Source organism: Callospermophilus lateralis, unplaced genomic scaffold (genome assembly GCF_048772815.1).
Source record: "Callospermophilus lateralis isolate mCalLat2 unplaced genomic scaffold, mCalLat2.hap1 Scaffold_246, whole genome shotgun sequence".
NCBI classification, from domain to species: Eukaryota; Metazoa; Chordata; class Mammalia; order Rodentia; family Sciuridae; genus Callospermophilus; species Callospermophilus lateralis.
The window spans coordinates 1,426,970-1,454,344 of NW_027513304.1; the positions used below are offsets into that span (position 1 = coordinate 1,426,970).

General features: G+C 34.4%; 1 pseudogene; it reads left to right on the forward strand.

Moving 5' to 3' along the window:
- The first annotated feature begins 1,572 nt into the window (after window positions 1–1,572).
- LOC143640428 (uncharacterized protein KIAA2013 pseudogene) lies at window positions 1,573–3,481 on the forward strand (annotated as a pseudogene).
- Window positions 3,482–27,375: the final 23,894 nt, after the last annotated feature.

The following is a 27,375-nucleotide window of genomic DNA, read 5'->3' on the forward strand; positions in this document are numbered from 1 at the left end:
GCTCAAAAGAAAAGAGATGAACTCCTCAGTGTTCAATTTAAAAAGTGAGACATATGAGAAGAGATGCCTGTAAGAGATGAGAGCAGATGGAATTTCAAAAAGAAAAGGATATGCTGAAATGGTCAGGATGTCTACATCTTGGATTCATGGCTATATCATGGAGGACATTATAAGATTACAGGGCACTTTGAGAGCTCTTTCTAACTTTACCTCAATGGGTGGCTTGTTTTTGTTATTGTTATTTTTATAGGAAACTCTTAGTGCTAGTAATACATCAAATATTACAAAACCCAGGATATAAAAGAGATTTTGATATATAAACTTTATAAAGAAAAGTAGAAAGTTAGAGATGTTTTGTTCTTTTTTAATTTATATATTTTTTTAAATTGTGGTTGGACAATGCCTTTATTTTGCTTACTTATTTTTATGTGGTGCTGAGAATCAAACCCAGGGCCTTGCATGTGCTAGGTGAGCGTGCTACCACTGAGCCACAACCCTAGCCCCGAGTTGTTCTGTTCTTACAAAAATTATTAAAATTTTAAAATGTTTTGAGGTGTGTTGTCTGTTGACTTATTTTATGTGCATTGCAAACTTAACCAGCTAGCCACATCCCCATCCGTTTTTATTTTTAATTTTTGAGACAGAGTCTCACTAAATTGCTCAGGGCCTTACTAATTTGCTGACGCTGGTCTTAGACTTGTGATTCTCTTGCCTCATCTTCCGGAGTTGCTGCAATTACAGGCTTCTACCACCATGCATGATGTAACCTAGATTTTTACATATCATTGTTGATTTCAGATATGCTTGGGAGACAAGAAATCAGGCAAACATTTTTCAATTGTCTCTTTCTTTTTTTTCTTTTCTCAGAGGCAATTGGGTTGCAGTTTGATAGAGGCATAAGACAGTATCACACATGAGACTGTGCCTGTGTACAGTGGCTATTATTTAGGTATCCTCTGGTTTCATGTTACAAAAAAAGTTAATATTCAAAAGCAACGTGAAATCATGTTATTGAGAATTCTGGAGAATGTCTTAAGACACTGACAGACAAATATTTAAAAAAAAAAAAAAGGTTTGAGGGTCCAGTTTCTCTCTTCCATCTTCACCTCCTTAGATTCCTTCTTTATTTCATGGACCAAGATGGCTGAAATAACTTCTAATCTTACTTCCCCTTGCAGCTTAACTAAAAATTAGGTATTTTCCCCAAATGTTAGGGCCCTGTTATTGCTTTACTTAGAACATTTACTTTGTAAAATTTGCACTTGAAATTTTTTTGCCCTTTTCAGATAAAATATTCTACCAGATTCTTGCCCTTTTTCCAATTCAGCAATATATATCTTTCTCAAAGACCTAGAAGCAATTCCTTTGAAATGTAACCATTAAGAAGTTCTTGTCAGGGAGGTAACCAAGAAGGAGGAGGAAGCGGTGGCGGTGGCTCTCCAGGAGGCTGCCGCGGGTGTCAGGGTGGGCTCCGTGGTGGTCCTAGCCAGGGAGTGAGGCAGGGCTGACCTGGCTCGTGGGCTGGGTGGCGGCCAAGGGACGACTGCGCCTTAGCCCGTGCCTGGCTACCGGATGTGGCTGCAGCAGCGGCTCAAGGGGCTGCCAGGACTCCTGTCAAGCTGCTTGGCCTCCTGCTGCTGCTGCACGCTCCAGGGTGCGGCGAGCGCCCGGTGGCGGGAGGCCTACGCCTGCAGCCCTGGGCCCGCTGTGAGCTGGGCACCACTGAGCCCTCTTCCTGCCTGGGGGCGGCCACCCACGCCTGGCGCGGCCTGCAGGATCGCTGCGAGGTCGTTGCGCTGGACCCAGGAGTGCAGGTCTTGGTGGCCATTGGCTTCCTAGCCCTGAACATGACCGCAGATCGGCTGTGGGTGACTCCTGGAGAGCGGGAGCCCCACCCCCACCCCGTGGCGCCGGACTTCGTGCCCTTCTGCATCTGCGCCCACTGAACATGCTGGCCGAAGCTGTAGAGGCTGTGCTGCTGCTGCTGGAGGGGCTGCTGCGCAGGGTGCGCTGCCTGCAGCTAGGAAGCCTAGGCCCTGGCCCTTCAGCCGCCGGCCCTGAGCCCGCCTCAGCCTCCTGTCTTGCTGAGGGGTCTGGCTGTGACTGTGTGTTGCTGCAGGAGGACTTTCTGTCTCACGGGGCAGACTCCACGTCTATCTGCAGTACATTCAGCTCAACAACCCAACGCAGCACGTGGCCGCGCTGCAGACTATGGGGCTCACTGCAGGAAGGTTCTGAAAGCCTTCACCAGCATCCTGGAGAAGGTCGGAGATCATCAGTTCCTCCTCTACTCGGGCAGATCCACATCAATGCCCTCTCAGCAGGGGCACCTGGTAGTGGTGGCTGCCAAAAAGCTAGTAAACCAGCTCCAGGTGGCTCCCAAGACGCAATTGGGTGAGATGGTCCTCTGGGTGGTGTATGTCTCAGGCCCCATCAACCCCTAAATTCTCAAAAGCAAAGCCGCTAAGGAGCTGAAGGCACTCCAGGACTTGGCCCCGAAGGAGATGCTGGAGCTCTTGGAGATGCCCGCCTTTGAGCTGCTTCTGGACTACCAGCGCCTCTGGGTGCAGCTGTTTTGCCCAGTGGTGGAAATGAAGATCACCAGACGCCCACAGGCCATCAGGCCTGACCCTGAACCTGAGACTCTAATACATGCTCTCCTGTTCGCCAGCCCCTCTGCTCAGTCCCTCCTTCAGCCACAGAATCGAGACCAGCTGAAAGCCAAACTCAACTATGAAGACCACTGCTTCAGCAACCACACCACCATGCACACCAAGAACCTGTGGCCCGCCCAGCTGTCCTTGGTGCAGCAGATCCTGCAGCACTCTGACCTGTGGAGGCTGAACCCCAGAAGCGGGCTGCAAGGGCCTGATGAAGGTGGGCACTCAGGGCGTCCTTCAGGGCATGATGCTCAGCTTTGGGGGGGCTGCAGTTCATGGAGAACCACCTGCAGTTCCAGGGCGACCCGGACGTGCTGCACAACAGCACGGCATCCGCTACAAGAACGATCACATCGACCTGACCGACGCCGAGGGCAAGCCCTACCTGCACGTGTCTGTGAAGTCCCGCAGCCATCCCGTCAAGATCTTCGCCTATGAGGCGGGTTGCCTGGACAACCCAGTGGAGCTGACCTCGGCCTGCGGGAGCCACACCTTCTCAGTCATGGTAACATAGCCCATCAGGCCGCTGCTCCTCATCTCCACTGACCTCACACACCTGCAGGACCTGTGGCCCACGCTGCACCTCAAGGCCATTCTGTCCCTCAATGAGCACATGGCCCAGCAGGACCCAGGGCTGCCCTTCCTCTTCTGGTTAAGCGTGGCCTCCTTCATCACCCTCTTCCACCTCTTCCTCTTCAAGCTCATCTACAAGGAGTACTGCCCCTCTTCAGGAGCAAGGAAGACCCCAGTGTCTGAGAAACTGCGAGTCCTGCTTTCTGCCACTGTTGCATAAGACACCATCTGCTGCTACAGACAAGGGATCCTTTGGAAGCACCTATCCTTTGTGCCTGTGGGGAACAGTGACTCAGAATTGCTTATAGATGCCTGCTTGCATTGGAAGGAATAAGTGTCCCCGTGGGGAGGGAGGGGCCAGTGGACCTGTAAGCCTTCCACTCAATAATGTGAACCTGTGCAGAGCGTAAAAATATATATATATATATTGTTTTCTAGTGACTATGTTAGAGGAGTCTTAACTCAGAAAAACATCAACTAGCAAGTAAAAATGGTCTAATTCCATTGACTAATCTCCCTTACCCTGAGTGCTTTCTAGTACTTTAGGTGCTGGGTTACCTTGACACTTAACACTCTCCCTTCTTTTGGTTCAATAGAATTGAGTTCAGACTCTCTTCCCTACTAAAATAGTCTTCAATAAAGTCTTTAACTTTTTAACTAGTCCAATGGAAGGAAATAAAAAGATTCTATGAATGGTAAAGACTTAGAAAGAAAACACTTTGAATATTATGTTGTATGTCAATGAGAGAAACAAAAACAAGATAAAAACCCATATAGCATTTTTGGCAGGAAGTTTTGGTAAAGTGGTTTCTATAAAATGGCAGAAGAGCAACGGATGGATATAGGAGGATATAAGTCATAGCGATAGGGTTGGAGGTAGGTGGTCCAGCCTATTTATGATCTGCCTTCCCTATTAAACTTGAAGGGAATGTAGATGACTTGTAAAAGTTCTAAAAAATTGTCTTTTTTTATAAGAATAAGAATGGTTTAGAGAGTAGGTGTGGTATCTTATGATCTTTCCTCCTCCACCCATCTTGCTCAGAAGTAAGAGTAGACATTTGAAAACATAAAGTGAAAGGAGATAAGTCAAAAGAGTTTCATGTTAGGACAGATCTACATAGTTAACTTCATGCCCCAAAGAAGGAGTAGTGGTACAGTTATTTTTACAAGTCAAATATCAATTGTTCTGTGTAATAAAATAGAAATTGTTATTTAAGATTAAGAATAACAAAATAACAAGAACTAGGAGAAATCATCAATGTATATTTTTCAATGTACTGAAAGAATTTTATAAAAGAGTATAACTGCATGTCTAAAATAGGTTTTACTTGTGTTCTAAAATTATTAATATTTCTTACAATTAGTAATATAAAAAGTAAATATTGGCTAGGTCTCCTGAGAATTTTCTAAATTTATTTTGCAAGGAAGAACACCTGTAATTGTATTTTATATCTAATTTGTCTGTATTTAACAAGCCACAATATTTTATTTAATGTTTATTCTCTCAAAGAAATCTCACTTAGATGAATATGCTAGAAGAATTTTTTAAATGCAGTTTGAATTTATACATGCAATGTCTTTCTATGGCAATATCAACCAGTGTTAATTTATATTTAATTAAAATAATTACATAATGTTCTGCATTCAGGATATGTTCAAAATATCAATTAAGTGACCAGAACTGAGAAATATAAGCAACTTATACCAAATGGAACTGTATTAGTCTTCCTTTCTTTATATGGCTTCTTTAGAAAAAAGTCATAATCACAATATGCTTGCAAATACCTTTAAAAATTTACCTGGGCAACCTCTTCATTATGGTAATATTATAATCATACAGATATCACATATTTTCATTTGATGATGTAATTTTCCAGTGTAGGACTTCTCAGCTGTTGTGTTTTCTCTGATGTATGATATTGTATTTTTTAAATTCTATGTAGAAAAGTAAAAAATGAATTATAACTTCTTAACCAATATCAATGATTCATGATCAATCATTTTGTGTTTCATTTGATGACAGCATTGCACTGTGTATTCTTGTAGAATTATATCCTGTAATGCAACCATAAGAATATTAGACTTGGAATTATTGTAAAGGAATCAACAGATCATACTCCAATGCACAATGATTTATTACAATAGTACTGTTAGGATTGCAAAGCTTGCAAAAATATTCAGTAAAATTCTCAATCCATGATGAAAAAAATAACTTGCCTGGAACAGAAAAGAATTTCCAGGAGAACAAAACTATTTAATGTATTTTATAGGTAATTATTCTTTGTTGAGTCACAATTACAATGTTGATGATTGTTTTCACTAGCAAGTTTTGATAGAAAGTACACAGGCATTCAGAAAAATGCATTATTTTGACTAAGTCCTTTTTTTTCCTCTTTGCAGATTTGATCATAGTTGATAAAATTTTACCTGCATTTTAGGGTTTCTGGGAGATTTAATTGTTTAGAACTGGCTGGTGATATATTTGTAAGTTTTCTGTTTTAAGACTTCCTATAGTCTATTAATTAGTTTTTCACATAGCTCTACAAGATGCAGACATTAAATTTGATGTAATATTTATAGGTTTATGGTAGATGAATCAGTCAATACAAGTATTTTTTGAATGACAGTACCTATAATTTAACTTTTCTTCTTCTTCTTCTTCTCCCTTCCTCAATCACATTTATTTTTTTCTTTCCTGGCATATGTTTCTGCATACTTTATGAACACATCTTTATTTTTAGTGTGAAATTTAAAGTAATATTTCACATTTTTTTATTCCTCAAAATTTTCTGATTGAGACCTTCTTTTATCACAATAAAATTATTTGTCCATCAGTTTTAGAAAGTTTTTCAACATATATTCTCTCATTTTACAACTTCACATACGTATATGATGGAGCTATCCCAGATGGAATTTGCCCTAAAAGGAAACTTCAAATAATTATTGAAGTACTTTACCCTTTTGCTGTGGAAAAAGAAAGATGTGTATGCTTTTATCACTTTTGAGTATATATGACCTTAGTTATTAGTTTTTCTAATAAAATATTTGTTATTCTGTGAATGGAAATTGTGAAATTCCTCAAAGGTATATCACATAGTTTTACTGCCAACCCCTCCTTACACTCACTGGTCTTCCTCAACAAGGGAAAGCATGAGGTGCCTGAGGGATGAAGTGTATTATGGTGCTAAATATGTGTAATTCATCCTTATGCTTTTTATGCTTGGAACACAGCTTGCCTTCAGGGCACAGACATGCTGTGTAATGTCATGCAAGACATTCTGCCATTTTGGATGATTGTTCACAGTTATTTACCAGAGACTGGATCAATATTTTTTTTTCTAATTCTGAGGTAAAAGTTAGTAACTTTTAAACTAGGAACAATGATTTATGCCAGTAAGGCCTATGAAATGGTTATTTTCATCTGTCTTATTTTATCTCTTTATTGATTCAGAACATAGGTGGAGAATAGTGTGACTTTAAAACTTGAAACTTTCATTTTATAATATATCCCAGGCAATTGCAAAACAATATATGTGCTGCTTAGTTAGTTGGTTAGTTAGTTAGTTTGTTTGTTTTTCTGGCCAAGGTACAAGGTAACAGGCATAAAACAGAGACCTTGACAGGGTCTTAAAGGGAAGGATTCTTAAAGTGTAGCTTATACATTAAATCATCTTCAGAATATTAGTGATAAAAAAGATGTCTGAGTGGTTTTCAACCCATAGACTAAAATATAACATAAATGAACTTTGCAACAATTTTGTCACTTAAGTAACACTGATTTGTGTACAAAAGAGTAAATAACTACAGTTACGAGTAGTATTCATGGAGGAGCAAATATGTGAGCCACAAGACAGAGGAGGCTATAGAACTAATAAACACCCTGGGAAAAAGCTTCCAGTAAGGCATGCATCACCTTTGGCAAAGAATTTTTCATGGCTCCTCAGCTGATATAAGCAATTTCAATAAAATATGAGAATTTAGGGCTGGGGATGTGGCTCAAGTGGTAGCGCGCTAGCCTGGCATGCGTGTGGCCTGGGTTCAATCCTCAGCACCACATACAAACAAAGATGTTGTGTCTGCCGAAAACTAAAAAATAAATATTAAAAAGATTCCCTCTCTCTCTCTCTCTCTCTCTCTCTCTCTCTCTTTAAAAAAATATGAGAATTTATGAAATTCTGTGAGGGATATGATTTCTCAATGAAGATTTAGAATAATAGGTCCAGAAGAGATAATTGTTTTAGTCTGATCAGTTAAAGTGCCACAATACCAATTCTTCCTGATCCTGGGCCCAGAAACCCATTCCTTCTGTGTGTTGTAGTTGCATTCACAATTCCTAGCTAATTCCACATCTCTCATTATAAGAAATAATGTCAGCACTATTGTTAATCACAAATTCATGTGTCAATTTTATAATTCCTGTCTAATTTCATCTCTCTTATTAGAGTAATGATCACAGCGCTATTATTAATCACAAAAACACTTCTTTGAAACTAGTTTGTATTGAAGCAAAAAAAATGTTCCTACTTATGTAAGTACATTTTGGGTAGTTATATGTCATTACTAATATCATGCTGCATCATGATGCATTAAGTCACCAAAACTCCTGGCTTGCAATGACACTCCCAAATGACCTTACTTGGCTGTAGTTGTGAAGTGTGCAAGTGCAAATATTGCCTGCAACATGAAGAAAAGTGTGAACAATGGTTTATTTTTAATGCAATGCTATATTAATAATTTGGAATTTTTAAAAGTAGAGGACAACACATTCTTCAATTCTTTAGGCAATAAATGCTGCATTCTAGAATGTAATCTTTTTCAATACTGACCACAACTCTGACATTTATGCACCACTCCTATTTCTGCAGGAAATACTCTTTCCTCAACTGGCATGCCAAAGTCCAACCTAGAGATCATGATATTTCCCCATGGTTCAGAGAAAAATATAACATTAATCATAAGGGTCTATAGGTAGTGAGAAGCAAAGATCTTATAAACCATAAGAAGTGACAGATATGCCCTCTTTCACAGGACTACTTGACATATGGCAGGGAACCTGAAAAACAGGTAAACTGACTATCATGCATGCCACTGGTGTGGACCCATAATAACAATGATACTGTCACAATACATTGTGTTAGAATCCCTGTACACTGGAATGTAAGGAAAAAATAAGGCCAAGAATTAGGAACTGTTAATCCAAGTTGATTTATGGACTCTAAATCAGAGAATGGTTCTGGCCCATGTCTAAAATGACTGAATATAACCCTATATCACAGTTATCACTATTCCAATGGACCGATTTCAAGGAATCTTATGAAATGTATAAAATACTAGATAATAGGAGATATCTACTTTTCAGGACATAATTTGGAAATTCTAATCCACTGGTTTGGGGCTCAGGGTTCTTTTGGTATCTGATCAACCCCATATTGGTGTGATTTAGAGAAGGATTTTCAAAATCATCCTAAAGGAAAGAAATAGCACTAATGTCTAGACATAACACTTCTGCTTCTGATATGTTTTAGGTCTCCAAAAGAAAAACTTTTTCAAATTTGCTGAAAGTAGGAAGAAGAGGAAAGGTGAACATTTCTAGCTTGATTTAAACAAACAGAAAACACTAATTTGGTTTTTAATCCTAAATTTTGGACTTATAAAAACAACTTAAGCAGTTAGTTAATATTTTAATGATCTTTTACAAAAATCTTTACTCTAGAACATATAGCCACTTGAAAAATTCTGTGGCAGGAATAATTGAGAAAATGGATTTAGTGAATTTATGATACAGTGAACTCTCATTAAATAATAATATGGTTTTGGCTTAACTCAGAAAATTATGCTGAAATGAAATTTTGTTATTTTGATGAACTCTTAAGTAAAATTTCAGGAATATTACTGAACCCCCAGTTCAGTGGAAAGGAAATGAATATTGTGAGGTAGACTGAAGAACTTCACTTTCACTCAGGGGTGTAACTGGAAAAGCCAAATGACTAGGTAGAATATTGCTTATATTGGAGTCCAAGAGATTTTGCAGCCTTAGAAAACACAGGATGCATCAATCATAATGTTACTGTAATGGAATAAATTACTTTGTTTTATCTTTTTCCATGAGGCCAACAAGTTATTTTTCATATTTTAAAAGACTATATGTTTGCTTGACTCTATTTTTACAAATTTAAGGATTTACATTTAGGTCTTGGGATAGCATACTATTTGCTTGTAGGAGATAATTGTGTCATTCTAAAAGAAATGGTATTTAACATCCCCAAAATGCAAAATAAAAGAATCTAAAATGTCAGTAGAATGTCATAGTAATTGGGCAATTGCATCCTTTAAGCATCTATATTATGTTCCTGAGAGGCTAATTGCTTTTCCTCTTAGAATGAATGGATGTAGTAATTACAAATTTGAAGATTTTGGCATTTGTATTTATTTTGTGTACATACAATATATGGTTAATATATATCAATTCTAGTTAGGGCAGAAGAGGTATAAGGAAAGAGAGGTGGTAGGGGATTAGTAAGGTAGGTGGAATGTGATAGACATCATTATCAAAAGTACATGTATAAAGACACAAATTGGTGTCAACATACTTTATATGCAACCACAGATATGAAAAATTGTGCTGTATATGTGTAATAAGAATTGTAATGCATTCTGCTGTCATGTATTTTTTAAATCAATAAAAATAAATAAATAAAATTACAACTCAAAAATAATATATATGTATGTGTATAACATATGTACATAAATATTTGTATATGCCTGCCTTTGCATATATACATATGCATGTGTATACATATTTGCTTCTATGTATATACATTAATGATTACATGGAAATGTTAAAATAATTTTTGAAGGAAAGTAAAAATATTAGTTTTGGGGCTTATTTTTGATTGCCTTAGGGTCAGACCATCTCCAATAAAAGATTGTCAGAATATTTTGAATGAGAAGGCCCCCATTGTATCTTATTAGGAAATAATGTTGGCAAATTTGTGTAACTCATTTGTTTATACAGCTAAGTAACTATTTTACCCATTAATTATTTTATTTTGTTTTTTTCTGAATATATTTATAGCTGACTAGAAAATATGAAACAGATTCTAATAAAAATTTTAGTTCTTCCCTATATTTCTAACAGCCTCTACATAGAGGTTTTGACATTTGCTCAGTATTTAAAATGTCATAAAATGACTTCTTAAGTTTCCTCTAGCAAGTGCACAACAGATAATTACACTTTGATGGCAGCATTTGACCTCCAGATATGCCCCAAGGCACGTCTTAGCCTTTTCAACAAACCGTTTTTTTTTTTTAACATTGTAATAAACAAGCATTTGCTCCACTTAATTTTTCCCTTGAATTTTCCTTGTCTGATATTAATATTGTCAATATAATTCTTTTGCCTTTATTGTGTATACTTTTGCCTGTCCCCTTTAAAGAATTATTTTCAAATTTTCTGTGTCACCATAAGTTTATGTCTATTGTAAACAAAATCCAAATTATTGATTACTAAAATCTAAAGATCTTTATCTTTTGTGATGAGAGTTATAAAATCATCAATAGTTATTGTGAGTTTAATGTTCTTGTTCTGGTCACTATGGTCATTTTTCTGTTATATATGTATAGACTTATGCATGTGCTTTTCCATTTCTTTATCTTAATATAGCTTATTGTAAATGCTGAGATTAATTAACGTGCTCATGTATTTCTAAAAAATAAATGAATTAACTCACCTTGTTATCTCTTCTGGGAAGCTACTGCAAGAGGACATCACAGACTGGATTGCTATGGATATTTAAGGATGCATAAACAGTTTGCTGAAAGATACACAGAGTATCCTTTATTGGACATGATGTTATCAAAGTATTTCACAAGTTGGAATACTTTCAGACTTTACTAGTTGAGAATTCCTAATGTAAAAATATGAAGTCTAAAATGATCTAAATCCCTTTTAGATTTTAGAATTTTTCATTAAAAACACTCATCCTATATAACATAGCACTCATTTTTAATTTTACAAATTCATATTTCTTTGTGTCTTAAGTCTGGAAAACAGCTGGTTCTCTAGTATAAGTAAGTTTATATCAAGACCATATAGACAAAAAATGAAGCATACATAGATGTCTTTGGTTACCCTTCCTAAAATTGTGCATATCTGGCATAGTCTGGTAATATATGATTTACTAGACTTTTGGGGATCAGGCCTGATGGTCACAGAGGTGGCATCCTCTATATTTGAAGTTATATTATGAGTAATATGTTTATTATATATAAATATGGGATATAGTATATATACTATATATATATACACATAGGTACTATATCCCATATTGATAAGATACTTGCAATTCAGACCAGTCTTTGCCATCAAAAGTATTGGAACAAATCTAGGTTTTGGGATCCAAGAAAGAAAATGTGCAGGAGTAGTTTGTATGAAACAAATATTGAAACATAAGTTAAAAGATAGGGAATATCACTTAAATGGATATGTAAATTAAATGAGATAATTTAGAATATATTTTCAAATGCATAACGACTACATACTATTAAAAAAAACAACACTGTGGATCATTTTATAGATAGAGAAGTTGTAGACTGATGTAGGATGCATATTTTTCCCTAATTCATTTGATTATATTTTTAATTTTAGAATACCATATGATATTGTATTCTTCTATTTGGCTGTATCTTGGCCACTCAATTTTTACTTTTGTATTCAGTGTCTGTACATCTCATTGTCTAGTCATCTTTTTCTTTTTTCTACCTATCATTACTTAACACTTACTAATCTTTCACATTAGTGCAGTAATTTTTAAATAAGCTCTTCCTATAAGAAGCCTATCTTTGAAATCATGATGATTCTAGAGATGAGCTTGTCAGATAGGCACAGAAAGATGCTCAACAAGAAGTATTTACTGGCTTATGTGACCCATAGCATAAAGATCAACTTATGAAAGTATAATGAGGAAAAATGAATATGGAAGAAAATGAGCTGATAATTGACATAAAGTTTGATCATTTTTAAAGCATATTTCATATTATGTTAATTTAAAGGAAGTCAGATATTAAAGCAATCCAATTCTATGTTGCAAATCTCATATTCACTTTTTATTATTTCTAAAATTTTAATTCCAAAATATGCCAAAATTAAAATGTTGTTATATTTGTATATTTTTGTCTTTGTCGTTTACTGGTCTCTAAAATATTATGTGCAGGTTTTGTATTTTTCTCTTGATAATTGCTTTGCATAAATTACATGATTTTCAGTGTCTTTACCTAATAAAGGCAATGAGCAAAAGTAAAATGCAAATGACAGGAGCTGATGCAGCAGTGAATCATCCAAATGCCTGATTTCCTTGATTTAAACTGCTGCTGCCATAGAAGCAACTATTTGTATTCTGACAGATGGTTCCAGAACCCATTGTCTCTTTCAGTCTTTCTGGAATTCTTTGTTTTTTACCCCCCCTTTTCTTCTCATTCCCTCATTTATGATAAAAATCATCATGCTTGTAAGTGCTAATTCTTTTTGAGCATTATCTTAACATCAAGTTATCATCTTATCACAGTTGGAAGTTATATAATTCTCCCCAAAAAGAATAATAAAAAATATCCAAAAACTTATATCAAAAAACTTATATTTAGGAGCTCTATATATTTTACCCAATTTAACTCATTTATTTAAACTTTAGTGCAGTATTCCTATTCCCTTTGAAGATGTTAAACATCTTTTTTGTTTCATTTAGCAGAATGGTGATCAAGTATTTTGTATTTATTTATATTTATATAATCTACATATTCAAAATTTTATTTTACCCAAGTGTATATTTGCATACATTTCAACAGGATTAAATTTATTTGTGCATTATTTGTCTATTGATGTTAAATAGAATAACACAAATTTGGTAAAAATGCATATTTATTATTTGGATGCTTTAAAGGTGAGACATTTAAAATGGGTCTTAGTGGGGTAAATTTGAGGTGTTGACAGGATTGTGTTCCTTTTGAATCACTAAAAGATAAGTCTGCAATGGCCAGTAGACTCACATATTGTGTCACTTTGCAACTTACTCTTCTGTGACTCTCTTCCATATTACTAAATCAGATAATCACCCCTCAGATAATCGCCACATCATCTCTACCTCAAAATATAAAAATATGCTTAAGAACAACTTTAATTCTATTTCAAACAATATGTCTGCTTGCGTTATCACATAACTATTTACAGGTTCTGCAGATTAGAAGGATCTTTGATGGGTATTTATTCTGCTTATGACTATGAATAAGAAAAAAAAAACTTATTCGTATAAACATGTATACATTCACATGTACATACACATATATATGTACATACTATGAAAACATACAAATATATGTTTAGATATATGTATAAACAGTTTTCACAAATAAATAACAGCAATTTCTACTCCATCTTTAGTTCATGAGAATTTGTTTTGTGTCCTCATCAATACTATGTATTGTTTTTGTTGTTGTCGTAATTTCTTACTGGAAATTTAAATCAGGGACACACAGAGACTAGGTGACACATAGTTGCTTAGGGCCTTGCTAAGTTTCGGAGGCTGATTTTAAACTCAAAATTATCTTGCCTTACCCTCCCAATCCAATGGGATTAGAGGTGTGTGCCATGGCACCTTCTTCTATTTTATTTTTATATTGAAATATATATTACTTCTAAAAGTAATTTATACTTGATATTAAGAAAGCATAGAATACCATTTTCCCCCACAAATACCGCTTTGTGGGGTTTTTTTTTGTTTTTGTTTTTGCTTTTGTTTTGTTTTTGGAAAAGCTATAATTTTTCTATTTCCACACAGTAGTGCCAGATATATACTTTATTGTTGTCTAAATGGAAAGTTGTTTATTATTATTATTATTAGTATTATTATTAAGCTATGTCTTAGTTGCAAAAATTTATTTGTTCATATTATTATAAGGTATATACTCTTTTCTATAACTTCATAACATACAACAATGTGTATGAAAATGACCTGTCGGAAGTTGGGAGGAGATGGGAGGTTTCATGGGGTTAGAAATGATGGTGGAATATGATGGACATTATTATCCAAAGTACCTGTATAAAGAAGTGAACTGATGTGAATATAGTTTTTATAAAACCAGAGAGATGAAAAATTATGCTCTATATGTGCAATAAGAATTGTAATGCATTCTGCTGTCATATATAATTTAAAAATAATTAAAAATTAAATACTACTCCTTTTAAAAACTGAAAAAAAAGGTCTGTTGGTCAGTGATAAACTTTATAAAGTATAAAATGTATCCTGAACATTTGGTAATAAAAAAACCTAGATGTAGGTATTTATACTGTTTTCAGCAAAATTAAAAAAAAAATCACTGTAGAGTTCATTTCTTGCAATGTATAATTATATGAAATGCATTTTTTACATATACATATATATTATCATTATATATAATTAATAAATGATTACTATATCTCACATCAACCACATTTGTTTCAAACTAATTTGTCTTTTGAAAGCAGCAATATATGACACTCTGGATATATACACTTTGTGTGTCTTCAAATTTGTCACTTTTATATATTATGTTCTTTTTTTACTCTCCTTTTTATATAATTTCTTTTCCAAATTATTGAGATTAATGAATTTTAGACACTTCAGTTTAACAGTGCATTCTGTAGATTTTATTTTAACCTCAGCTTTAAATACTTCCCACTTTTTGTAGGCTTATTGTTATGTAAATGACTTCTAAAAACCTGCATATATTACACCCTAAACTGACTTTACTCTGGACTATTGATATCTGAGTGGAGGGGATCTTAAAATGATCCATGGACAAGGCAGAACAGGGATGGGTCAGGATGTGAGATTGGTGGATGCTGAGTATGTAGTAGTGAGTATTCATGAAAAAGTAATGGTGGAATAGATAGGGGTAGGAAAAAACGTGCTGTGAAGGAAAGAGGGAAAGCATGACCAGCTCAAGAGTTCAGATTTAAAAAGTCTAATGGTTCTTGGCATTTCCTGAGAAACCTCGGCCAGGAGAGATGACGTCCACTGGAGACCCTCACAAGTCTCTCCCTGACTATGCTGTCCCTTTTTCTGAATCCTGGTGGTTTTTTAATAATGTGCACAGGTGGAAAGAACTCTAAATTTCTCAGTGGGTGAGTACAGTGGTCCCTGGGTGCCATGGGTAGGGACTGCTAAGGAAGTCTGTGACCAGGACTCAGAGATCCTCAAAGCTGCCAAGCACCTTCTCCCACTCACTGTTTCCAATGTCCCCTGACACTTAAGAACTGCTTGGGATTAAGTGCTGTGCATGAAGCCCAAGGAAATAAGGAGGCACACAGCTCAGGATGGACTGTGGGTCTCAGATGGCATGGGCCACAGTCCAAGACCATGGCCACACTCTCCCAGGACCCATTTACCAGTAGGAAAAGGACTTAGTAACTAGCACCAAGATGCCTCTGGCCTCCTGCTGCAGGCCACTCAGCCTGAAGCCTCTCATAGATCCATGGCACTCTCGTCCTACTGGATGGCAGGCATGCTTTCTGCTCTCATTTTCTATGTGAGGATGCTGCTGAGGTGTCACTGCACAGGCTCTTGTGGTGGTTGGGGTAGAGGGAGGGGAGGGGAGGGAAAGGGAGGGGGGATAGGAAGGGTATAGGAAGGGTAGCAGAATACAACAGACATTTGTTTGGCAGTATGTATAAACGTGACTGTATAATCAAGGTGATTCTGCAATCTGTACATGGGGGAATAATGAGAATTCATACCTTATTTAAAACAAATGTATGATGTATGATGTGTCAAGATCAATGTAATGTTTTGAGCAACCAATAAATTTCTAAAAAAAATTAAAAAAAAAATAAAAAGTCTAATGGTGGATCAATGGTAGCATGAGGGTAAGGGGTAGTTTCTTTGGGGGGAGAAATAAGGTAGGGGAGAAAGAAGAAGGTAACTCTGGCACAGTTCCCAAGAGAAAGAGTAAGGTGAATGGGTTATGTGTTTTTTTCTTCCCACCTTGGTGTGGAATTGATAATTCACAGAGTATTTTTCACTAGGTAGTATAAAAGCATTTCCAAGTAGTTTTACAAATTTGTGTGGTCACAATCAACATTTGACAATTCTAGTCACAAAATCTTTGTACCCTTTCATCTGTTTTTTTTTTATTTTTTATTTGTTCCATTTTTTTATTCACTTTTGCTTTACTGTTATTGTGGTGTGTGTGTGTGTGTGTATTATATATACTGAATGTTAACTTCTATAACATTAGTTTATGTGTTTAATCTTGGTTTATAAAGATTTGATAAAAACACATCATTTCAAACAGCTCAAGAATCTGTCATCTGGGCTTAACTCAATCCTGCAAAAAGTGGACATCCTTGTCAACAAAAAGCTATATAGAAATGCATGTTTAATATCATACATATCTCAAAATAGGACTTTTGTTTTCCATTTATATGTTCAAGAGCAGGAGAGTAACTGTCCAAAGCATAAGTTAATAAACCTAGATAAGTTTTCCATACACTTGTCCACTACTGCTTTTAAATTGTTTACATCCTTGACATTGACAGTGTCACTAATAGTGATGCTGTTTAATTTCTCTGTTGTTTTATGCTCTCTCTTTCTTTATCTCTCTCTGATTTGTATTTATTCATTGATTGAATTTTTGGTATCACACATCATCAAACCCAGTAATGATTTGCTACTGAGCCACATCTCAAGCCCTTTATGAATAATTTTATTTAGAGCTAGGATTGGATGAATTTCTTAGGACCTCACTAAGTTGCTAAGCATGGCTTTCAACTTGTGATCCTCCTGCCTCTGACTCTCAAGCCACTGGGATTACAGGCATACTGCACTGCACCCAAGATTTTAAAACTATTTATTTATTTATTTATTTATGTGGTGCTAAGCATACAACCTAGTGCCTCACATGTGCTAGGCAGGTCATCTATGACTGAGCCACAAACCCAGCCCTGCAGCCAGCATTTTATGTTGTCTTTAAAGTAATCAGACACAAGTGTAGAAATTGAAATTGCATTTTTATCACTGTTTTTTATTAAAGTTATGTATGACTAACTAAAATATTTTTTAAAGTCAATTTAATGAATGATTACTCTTTTCCTTCCTGGGGATTATTTATTATTATTATTATTATTATTATTATTATTATTATTATTATTATTATTATGTGTGTGTGTAGGGCTTGGTGAAGTGTCTTATTCTTTGCTTAAAGAGCATGGGTGTAACCTGTTATAGCATAGATCTATGCTAAATGTGTTGAAAATTATGATTCTAAACATTCCATTCAATTTGCATATTTCCAAGCATGTAGGAGGCAGTGAAAGGACAATAGCCATGACCAAAGAATCACTTCCAGTGAAAGTATAGCACCAGTGTCCAACCTGGAATGTAATCTAGAAGCTTCAGTGGTGAGGTTGAGTCAAATTACCAGGGTAGATTTTGAGACTCTCTAAAGCACCATGTATGAGCAGGTAAATGAGAATTAATTTTCTGGAGGCATTAAGATTTGTCTTTAATAGTAGTGCATAATTAGTAAAATCGGTAGGTGATTGCAATGTCCTATTTTTCCCAAATATACAGACTGGAATATTTAAATTTATTGATCTAAATTACAAAAATGCATTTCAGGGAGGTGATATCAGACAAATTTCCAGAGTATAATCTTGGGAATGTGGGCAAAAGTATGTGCCCATAAATATACATTTATATAGAAAAAAAGATAAATTTGAATTGCAGAAGTGTGAGGATAAATTCAGTATGCCACATGCATTGTAGATGAAAGGTTGTGATAATATTTAGAAGATAAAAAAGTAGAAATTGGGGTGATTCAGCACTCTGCAGTTGTATAAAATATTAACAAATTTTAGTAAAAAAAACCAGCTAAATCCCTCTGTATGTGCCTCAGTCCTGTGTTCTTTATCTGAATTTGATTCTCTCAGATGAACCTACATCCTTGGTTTATGAATATTTGATAATTATGTGCATTTGGTGCTCTCTAATTTTTTTTCAGGATTCTATCTGTTATATCCTTTAATATAGTGTCCCCAAGTCACTTTTGTGGCTGTTTTACTGTCTGTTCTGTTCTGCAAAGACTGACCTCACTTCTTCTGTGCAATGATTTTTATCAATATTTCAAATAATGTTTGGAAAAACAAGCTTATTGTAGGGTCCTTAATATCCTTTTATATTGGTCCTAGATCCTGTTGCTTTTGAGGACAGCTCATCAGCTTTTATATGAGAGGGACTTCTCTGTCATTTTTGCTTTGATGGCTCCATCAACACAGAATAGAAACATTTGTGGCCACATGCTAAGGAATATCAGAAGCCATCATATTTGAGAAAAAATCAAGAATTATTCTTTCTTAGAGCCTTTAAATGTAGCATGATCCATCCATCACTTGTATATGAGTCCATACACAGTAACTGACACTGAAAATCTTGTACTTAAGTTTATGCATAATTGTAATTGTATAATTTCTAATTATTTTATTCCAACAAGTAGAGAAGTAGAAACTTATATTTCATTGCAACTTAAATTTTATACAATTTATCAATGTAAAGCAAGTTGTTTTGGATAAAATTCCCATCATGATTTTGTGGTCAGTATTAAATGATAGTTACTAAAGCATTGAACGAAGCTACTGAAAGTCACGATTCACTGACATTTTGAGTGTCAGCAACAACTTGATGAGGCTGATTTTAAATTCTGATTATATATAAGTGAATTGTGATTCTTCTATTAATACCAGAGCCTCTGTGATGTGAACTATGTGCTGTTCTTTTAGGAATTATTCCCTTCATGCTGCATACTGAGATGCTCTCTTTGCTGAGAGTTAATTCTGATAAGTTCTGCTGTAAAAAACTATTTTTTATGAATTGAATGGGGATACATTTTTATTATTGGGAACTAAGAACAGTAATTTGTATGAAAATAGCTTTTCTACTGAGACAATTTTTCTGACAACTCTTTTTTTAAATTTTTGAGATTGGCTGATATCACAAACCAGTGGTTTGTGATCTAGGGGAAATTTGCATATGATCAGCAAGTTTTACTCCCAGAGCTTACTGTTTTAGATTTTTTTCACCTTTTGTTGGCTTCTTTTTCTGTCATCTGTGGCATTGAGTGAATGTGACTCGGTCAAGATTAGGGTAACATTTTCTACTTTTCTAGCTTGTAGATATGTGTGTCTTCTAAGATTACCATCAAAATCTTTGAACTTTGGACTTTATCAAGAAAAGGGTGATTAAATTTTCTTGGGTCTTTTGCAGTCTTAATTCTGTTTTTTTCTCTTCATACCTACCATGTGGTAAAATTGTATTTTATGAGGATATTTTCAAGGTAATCATAAATACAAATATGAGGAATTTGTTAAAATATAGGAAAAAGAGTGAGAGCCAACAAAGTGATTGGGACTTTTATTTATTTATTTATTTGTTTATTTATGGTGCAAGGGCCTGGTCCATGCTAGGCACACACTGTACCACTGAGCTGCACATCCAGCTTCTGGTTGGAGACTACATTATATGTTTTTAATGCTCAATTAAATCATTGGAGGGTGACTCTTTTATTACTTATGTAAGAGTTGATCATCTGTGATGTGGTTCTTAAAAATTAGTTGGATGAATGCTTTAGATTTGAAAACAAAAATTGTGACTGAAAACTTGAGTGTGATGGCTTATATTGGTATAAATTTTGTTACTAGCTGGAATGCTTGACATTCTGTCCTATCTATTCACGGTGTCTCCAGTCATGGACAGAAGCCTATGTGGACAGATTTGTGCTGTCAGGCTGGCATCTTCCCAGATTGTGTTATGATGTTTGGCATGATCATCAGGGGAGAATCCCAAATCCATGAGTGATTTTCTGCATAAAAGTAGTGCTGGTATACACAAGACTAAATTGAATTTTCCTCTGAGCTTTCTAGATGCTTGAGAAGCAGGACCTCAAATTCAGAATGCTATACTCTTTTTTAAAAAATTTTTTCCCCTGAGGTCTTAGAATGTGTTCCTATATTTTCATATCTTTGTCCACATTCAAAATGCCAACTTTATTTCTCAAAAACATAATGATTTATTTCTCATACTTCAAATACACACAGTATTTTGTAACTTTGTTTCTCCAGCACAAGATGGCACTGTTTATGACTTTTTTTTCTTGTTTGGAACATTTTATATGAGAAAAAAATGAGAAAAATCATTGACTCTTTGTAACAGTGCTTGTTCCTGTTCTCTCTTTGTTTTCCACAGACATATAAAAATTTGTTTCTTTTTTCTTGACTATTGACAATATGGTTACGGTTACAAAGAAAATGGGCATGTAGTAGTTTTTTGACACTGATTCTTATTCCTTAAATTTATAAACGGAATTAATTTTGCTGTATTATATGTTCATTCTTTTTTTAATTGTTCTTTCTTTGTACTATTTTTAAAAATTACTTTACTAAACATACATTTTCACCAACAGTGTAAACACATTTTTTTTCCATATCTATAGATTCTTGACTCTTTGTAATCTTTCAGATTATTGACTAAACTATTCTGAAAGCTCTGCTCATTAAACAAGAGTCCACATTTTGACTTGTGCACTAAATTCCTGATAGAAAAATTGGAGAGTTCAGTTACTCAAGTAGCCACAGAGAGTGTGCTCTAATTATTTTCTGGGAATTATCAGACATGTGCTTTTTAATCCCTTTTTTGAACTACTGCTCATGAGTGTAGCAGCCCATGGAGACATTTGCACACAAAAGGAAAACCACTGAATTGTGATCCTGAGGACATTTGCAAATGCTTAATAAACTTTATTCCCAGAGCTTGAGGGTTTAGAACATTTTCTGTTTTTTGTTTTGTTTTGTTTTTGGTATTGGGTATTGAACTCAAGGGCACATGGCTACTGAACCATATATCCAGCAAAAGTTTGTATTTTTTTAGTTGTAGTTGGACACAGTACCTTTATTTTATGTATTTATTTTTATGTGGTGCTGAGGATCTAACAAAGTGCCTGACATGTGCTAAGTGAGCACTCTACAGCTGAGATACTGCCCCATCCCCTAATTTTGTATATTATTTATAGACAGAATGTCAGTGAATTGCTCAGCACCTCACTTTTACTGAGGATATCTTTTAACTCATGATCCTCCTTTCTGAGCCTCAGATTTACTGGGATTACAGGCGTGTGCAACTACACTTGGCTTAGAAGAATTTTGAACTTGGGTTCCTCCTCTTAAGCCTTCTTTCTTTATATTTCTAAATATTTTGCTATATGTGAGTCAATTATTTTCTTCCACTGAATGAAACATGTTTGCGATGAGACACATAGTAGAGAAAAATTTTTGTTCCAGGGAAAATTGGCAGTTGTGTAATTTTTATGAGGGAGGCTAGAGATTGAACCTCACTGTGCTAAACACCAATAAAGGGTATAATTTGTCCTATATATTTTAATCATTTGTAACTCTGATGCAGGCTATGGAGTACCTCAACTGTCACCAACATTAGTTAGAAGAATACCCTAGCAAATCTTTTTAGGCATATTTCATGCCAGCTGAGCTTTAGCTTATCTCTCCCTATCTGAGGGGTTGAAGCCATGGATGAACTTGCTTGAACATAAACAACCATCACTTTTTTGTGTGTACTTGTTACTTATGAATGTGTAGATTTTTCTTCAGCACAGACTAAGATATAATCTATATAAATATTTTTAGAGTTAGGATGATATATATATTTCAATCTTCCTTTTCTCAGGAAGACACTGGTGATTGGGTATTTTTTCCCAATTATGTGGCACATTGCCTAAGGCTGGAATAAGACCCAAGTCTACCCTAGGGTTTCTTAATCATCTTTTGGCAGGCATTTTCCCAGTTCTGAGTATTATACATATCTCTCAACTCATTATTTTTTACTTTTTCTAAGAAAAATATATCAATATATTCAATACATGGAGGGATAGTCAAGAGCCTCCTATTTTCCTATATTCCTAATATCACCCTCAGGTAAGATATGCCTTTTATTGTTGTGCTGAGATTTGACCCAGTGCCTTGCAGATTTTATAAACACATTATGCAAGTGAACTGTGCCTCCAAGTCAATTTTCCTTTAGATTTGGCTCTATCATCCATTCACAAGAAATGTTGTTTGTGATGTGCTTATTTATGTAGGCCTTTCAATTGCTATGAAAATGCATAAAATTTTTACATGAATATTAATGCACCTATACATGTACTTTGAGTTATAATTTCTTGGTTTTTATTATTGCAAAATAATTTTATTTTTTAATTCAAATTATTAGAGGCTAATTTCAAATATATACATGTAACATTTCAGATAAATTTTAGAATTTTTGCTCTGGCCCCTCTTCAGTTATAACTAAAATATGCTGGTATTTTGAAAAAAAATAGATATCATGGGAATTTTACAGATTGGTAATAATCAGTTTTATTGTATACATATGATGTGCATAATTGAGTCTTTTATGTTCTTTTGTATATTTTTATTTTCTCAAATTCTAAATATTTATTTTAAAAATATAGATGCATGTAAAATATCACATGTAAATGATTTCTACTAAAACTCTGGTGTTTCAGAATATTTTTCCAAATAGATACAGTGTGATGAAAATGGGTTTAGGAAATAATTTTCTCCAGTCTTTACTACTTATGTCTTTCCCAATATACTTTGTTTTATATCCATGCTCTAGGTTTTATCTGTTTGTACAAAAGCTGCCATATCCTCACATGTTACCATGGTACACATGTGTGATGATTTTATAAGCATATGGTTTTGCTGGGGAATGAGTATTTTTTTTTTTTTTTTGGTATACAAAATTTAACTCAGGGACACTGAACCACTGAGCAACATTCTCCGTCCTATTTTGTATTTTATTTAGAGACAAGGTCTCAGGAGTTGCTTAGTATTTGACTAAATTGTTTAGGCTGGCTTTGAATTCCTGATCCCCCTGTCTCAGCCTCCAGAGCTGTTGGGATTACAGTCATATGTCACTAAGTTCTGCATGATCATGTTTTTTAATAGCTATTTTATTCAAAGAAATAACAATTTTAACTCCATCTTCAGTTCATAAGAATTTATTTGCTCTATATGTTTCCTAGATACTATTTAATTTTGTCTCACAGGTGCGATTTTATTTTTCCATTTCTCTAATTTCTAACACTATTGAGCTATTTTATAATTAGTGTGCACTTATGTTTCATTTATGAAGTGACTTTTTAAGTACTTTTTTCTCTTTTTGTTTGTTTGTCTTTTGTGTTGATGTTGTTATTGTTTTGGTATTTGGTACTGGAGATGAAACCAGAGGCACTTAACCATCACTGAGATATATATATATATATATATATATATATATATATATATATATATATATATATATATATATAGACAGGGTCTCAGTAACTTGCTTGGGGCCTTGATAAATTATTTTGGCTTCCTTTGAATTTGTGATTCTACTTTCTCAGCTTCTTGAGTATTGAAAGTATAGGCATATGCTGCCACCCCTGACTCTTGACTTCTCTTTTTTGGAGTCTCTTTTTTTTTTAATTTCATTTTTCATTTACTTCTGTGACATCAGGTTATGTACTCTGGGATGCTTCCAACTGTGCAACATCCTCTGGTCTGTTTACTTTTTAAATTTTGAGACAATGACTCACAAAGCTGCTTATGGCCTGGAAAAGTTGCTAAGATTTTGTTTAAAACTGAGAGCCTTTTGCTTCAGCAAACTTCTTTATTATTATTATTATTATTATTATTATTATTATTATTATTATTTGGTGCTGGGGATTGAATCCAAGGCTTAGTGCATTTGCGGCAAGCACTCTACCAAATAAACAATATCCCAGCTTATATATATATTTAAAGGCATATATATATATGCCTTTAAATATATGTATGTATATATACATTTATTATATGCATCATATATATATATAAATATCTATATAATTATATAGATATGTATAACTAAGAATATATATATTTATATATAAACATATATATGTATGTATATACAGATATTTGTGCATATATGCCATGACTTACCTTGATCTTGCAATTCTGCTTTTTCATTCTAAGTAGCGCATATCAGGAAAATTTATAATGACATATTTGTCACAAAAATACAGTATTGTCCCAATAGATTTTGTGGAAAATATATCAATTTTTGTAATAAATTTCTTTTTAAAAAAAAAAGAGAGAGAGAGAGAGGAGAGAGAGAGAGAGAGAGAATTTTAATATTTATTTTTTATTTTTTGGCTGACAGAACATCTTTGTTTTGTATGTGGTGCTGAGGATCAAACCCAGGCCGCACGCATGCCAGGCAAGTGCACTACCACTTGAGCCACATCCCCAGCCCTTGTAATATATTTCAATGCAGTTTTTATATTTCATTGTCCAAATGGCTGTGTGTTTTTTTAAGTATTCTCTCTTTATTTCCAAAGGAAAATTTTTTTATCTCATTAGAGGTCTATACAGATTGCTATAATGTTAAATCTTATAGTTATATATGGCATAATATTTTATATCGGTACTAGAATTCATTGCACTGATGGTTACAATATAATCTAGGTATGTAGGGGTTTATGCCATCAAGTAATGTGTCAATAACCTGTATCTTTTGCTAAATAAAAGAATATACTTATGATGCATTTTTTAGAATGTATCCCCATCATTAATTTAGGCATCATTATATATAACCATACATGTTGAATCACAAAATATAAATAGTATGCAATGTTTACTTGTAAAATTTACCAGAACTCTTTCAATTTATTTATTGTCTATATGAAATACCTGTCATTCCTGATACTTTCAATGGTATGTTCATTGTTATTATTTTAAATGTTGCTCATTTTCTGTGTATTTTTTCTCTACTTGCCTTTTTATAAACATTTCCTTTATCAAAATATTGAGACAGATATTTAGTGAATGAATTCTGTTTTCTTTTAAATTTATTATTTATATGTGTGATTTATTTTTAACCTCAACCTAGACACATTACACATTTTTCAGTGTTATTGATATGATTACCAAACATATTTAAGGTTTATGTATTATCTTTTGACATTTGAACACATCCATAACACCAGCTCAATAATCAACATAATTAATATAACCAACATCCCAATGTATGTTCTGGTATTTTTCTAAATCTTTTCTGCTCTTCCCCACTTACCTTTTATTTAATGAATTCAATATTATTAACCAACTCAAATAATGAACCAGCATAAGAACTATAATGAATTATTAAAAGGTAAAATACAATGGAACTAATATTTATATCAATAAATAGAACATTAATTATGCTACAGATAATACCTACAGGTACTCTTGCTTTCACTATACCATCGGGTCTCACTAAGGCAACACATTAGTTTTGTACAACTAGTTCTTTTAAAGAACTATTATTTTTGAAAATGAAACAAAAAACAAACAAAAAATAATAATTGTGACCATATATTTATTGAATTATACAAAAAAGGTAGCTCATTGTGTAGAAAACCAAACCTGATAATCATACTTGATGCTTTGTTACTACAGAAAATCTAAGGGTGATACAGAAACCAGAATAAAGAGGGGTTGGGGCATTAATAGTGATTTTATGAGAGGTTACCAGAGAATACAATTTGGTGGGATGGGTTGAAGAAAAACAAGAATGGGTAAGCATTACTAAAGACAAGCTCGGGGAGATCAGAGGGAATAGGTCAGGAAGTGGAGCAAGGAGCAACAGCAGATATAAGTTGGATGAGCAGTGGCTGGAGAAAAAAAAATTTAAAAAACTTGAGAGGAAAAAAATTGTGGAATTTCTTGTAGAGCTGTAAGAGCAGGGAGCCAGGTATGTGGCACACTTGTTTGATTGGACCATTAACTCCTGGTTTTTGGAATTTCTAAATATGAGCCCACTGGAATAAGCATTATGCTTTCACAATATTTTCTTTTTTTTTCAACTGAGAGCAACCTATTTATCCCTGCATCTTATACATCTTAAGTAGTTTCTTGTTTCTTCTCAGATCGATTCTCCTTCTTCAGTACTATTTTTTCTTCTGCTCTTTTTAGTTTGCCTATTCTTCCACCTTCTTCTTCTCTGATCCTTGACTCTCAATTATGCTAGTGTTATTTGCTTTTCTTGATATCTGTTGGGATATTATCATGTTCCATAAACATTTTTGACAACAAGTCAAAAAATTCTAGAAGTCACCAGGAGCTAGAATGAATTTTTTCCTAGAACCTCTAGAGAGAGTGTGGCTTTGCTAACCCTTTGAAATTAATCTTGTGTTATAATAATAAAAATATAACATTTTTATTCCTGTCCAAGTAAAAAATATTGTATCTTCCTTGTGTCTTTTGCTATCTTTGTTTTATTCTTTCTTCAAATGAGAAATACCATAGTTTGCAAACTGGACACTTTCAAGGTCATCCAAAATGAAATGTTCAAAAGTTGGAAAAATGAGAAGAAATGTATAAATTAATAGAGCTTATATTTTGGGCTTGTGATCAGTATGAATATGGTGGTGACTTTTTCTTGAATTTTTAATAAGATGAGTTTTCATATGTGTAGATAAAAAAAATTGAGAGCCAAGACTTAACTTGACTATGTTAACATAGGACTGTTTTCCATCTTCAACTTGTCTGAGAGTTGTCACCAGGGATATTAATGGCTTTCTGCACTTTTTACTGTATAGTGTTCAGTGGCATTAAAACCATCCATGCATTCCCTTTCATGTAACTTTTAATAAGCTGAGAGCAAAATATCAAGTTAAAAAAATGAATTGAGTGCTTCATGCATGCCTAATTCTATTCAGTTTACTTGAAATCAGCATGTTTTAAATTCTGGTTTCCTGTTTGTATTGAATGCATTTTGTTGATGAGCTATAAAGTATTACAAACAACCTGCAAACTAATTCATGATTCAAATGAACATTTTGTGAGTAAGACCAATTAGGCTGTGTTAATCTGAGCTATTCTGAATTCACCAGGATTTTTTCAAGCACATGCTCTCTTATTTGACTTTGTTACCCTGTGCCTTGAAGAGAAATAGCTGTCCTCTGTGATCTTTTCACTCTCATTTATATAGCTTCTTCTCCTTCATAAGCCTAATATGAACTTCTCCTTCTTGAGATGGTG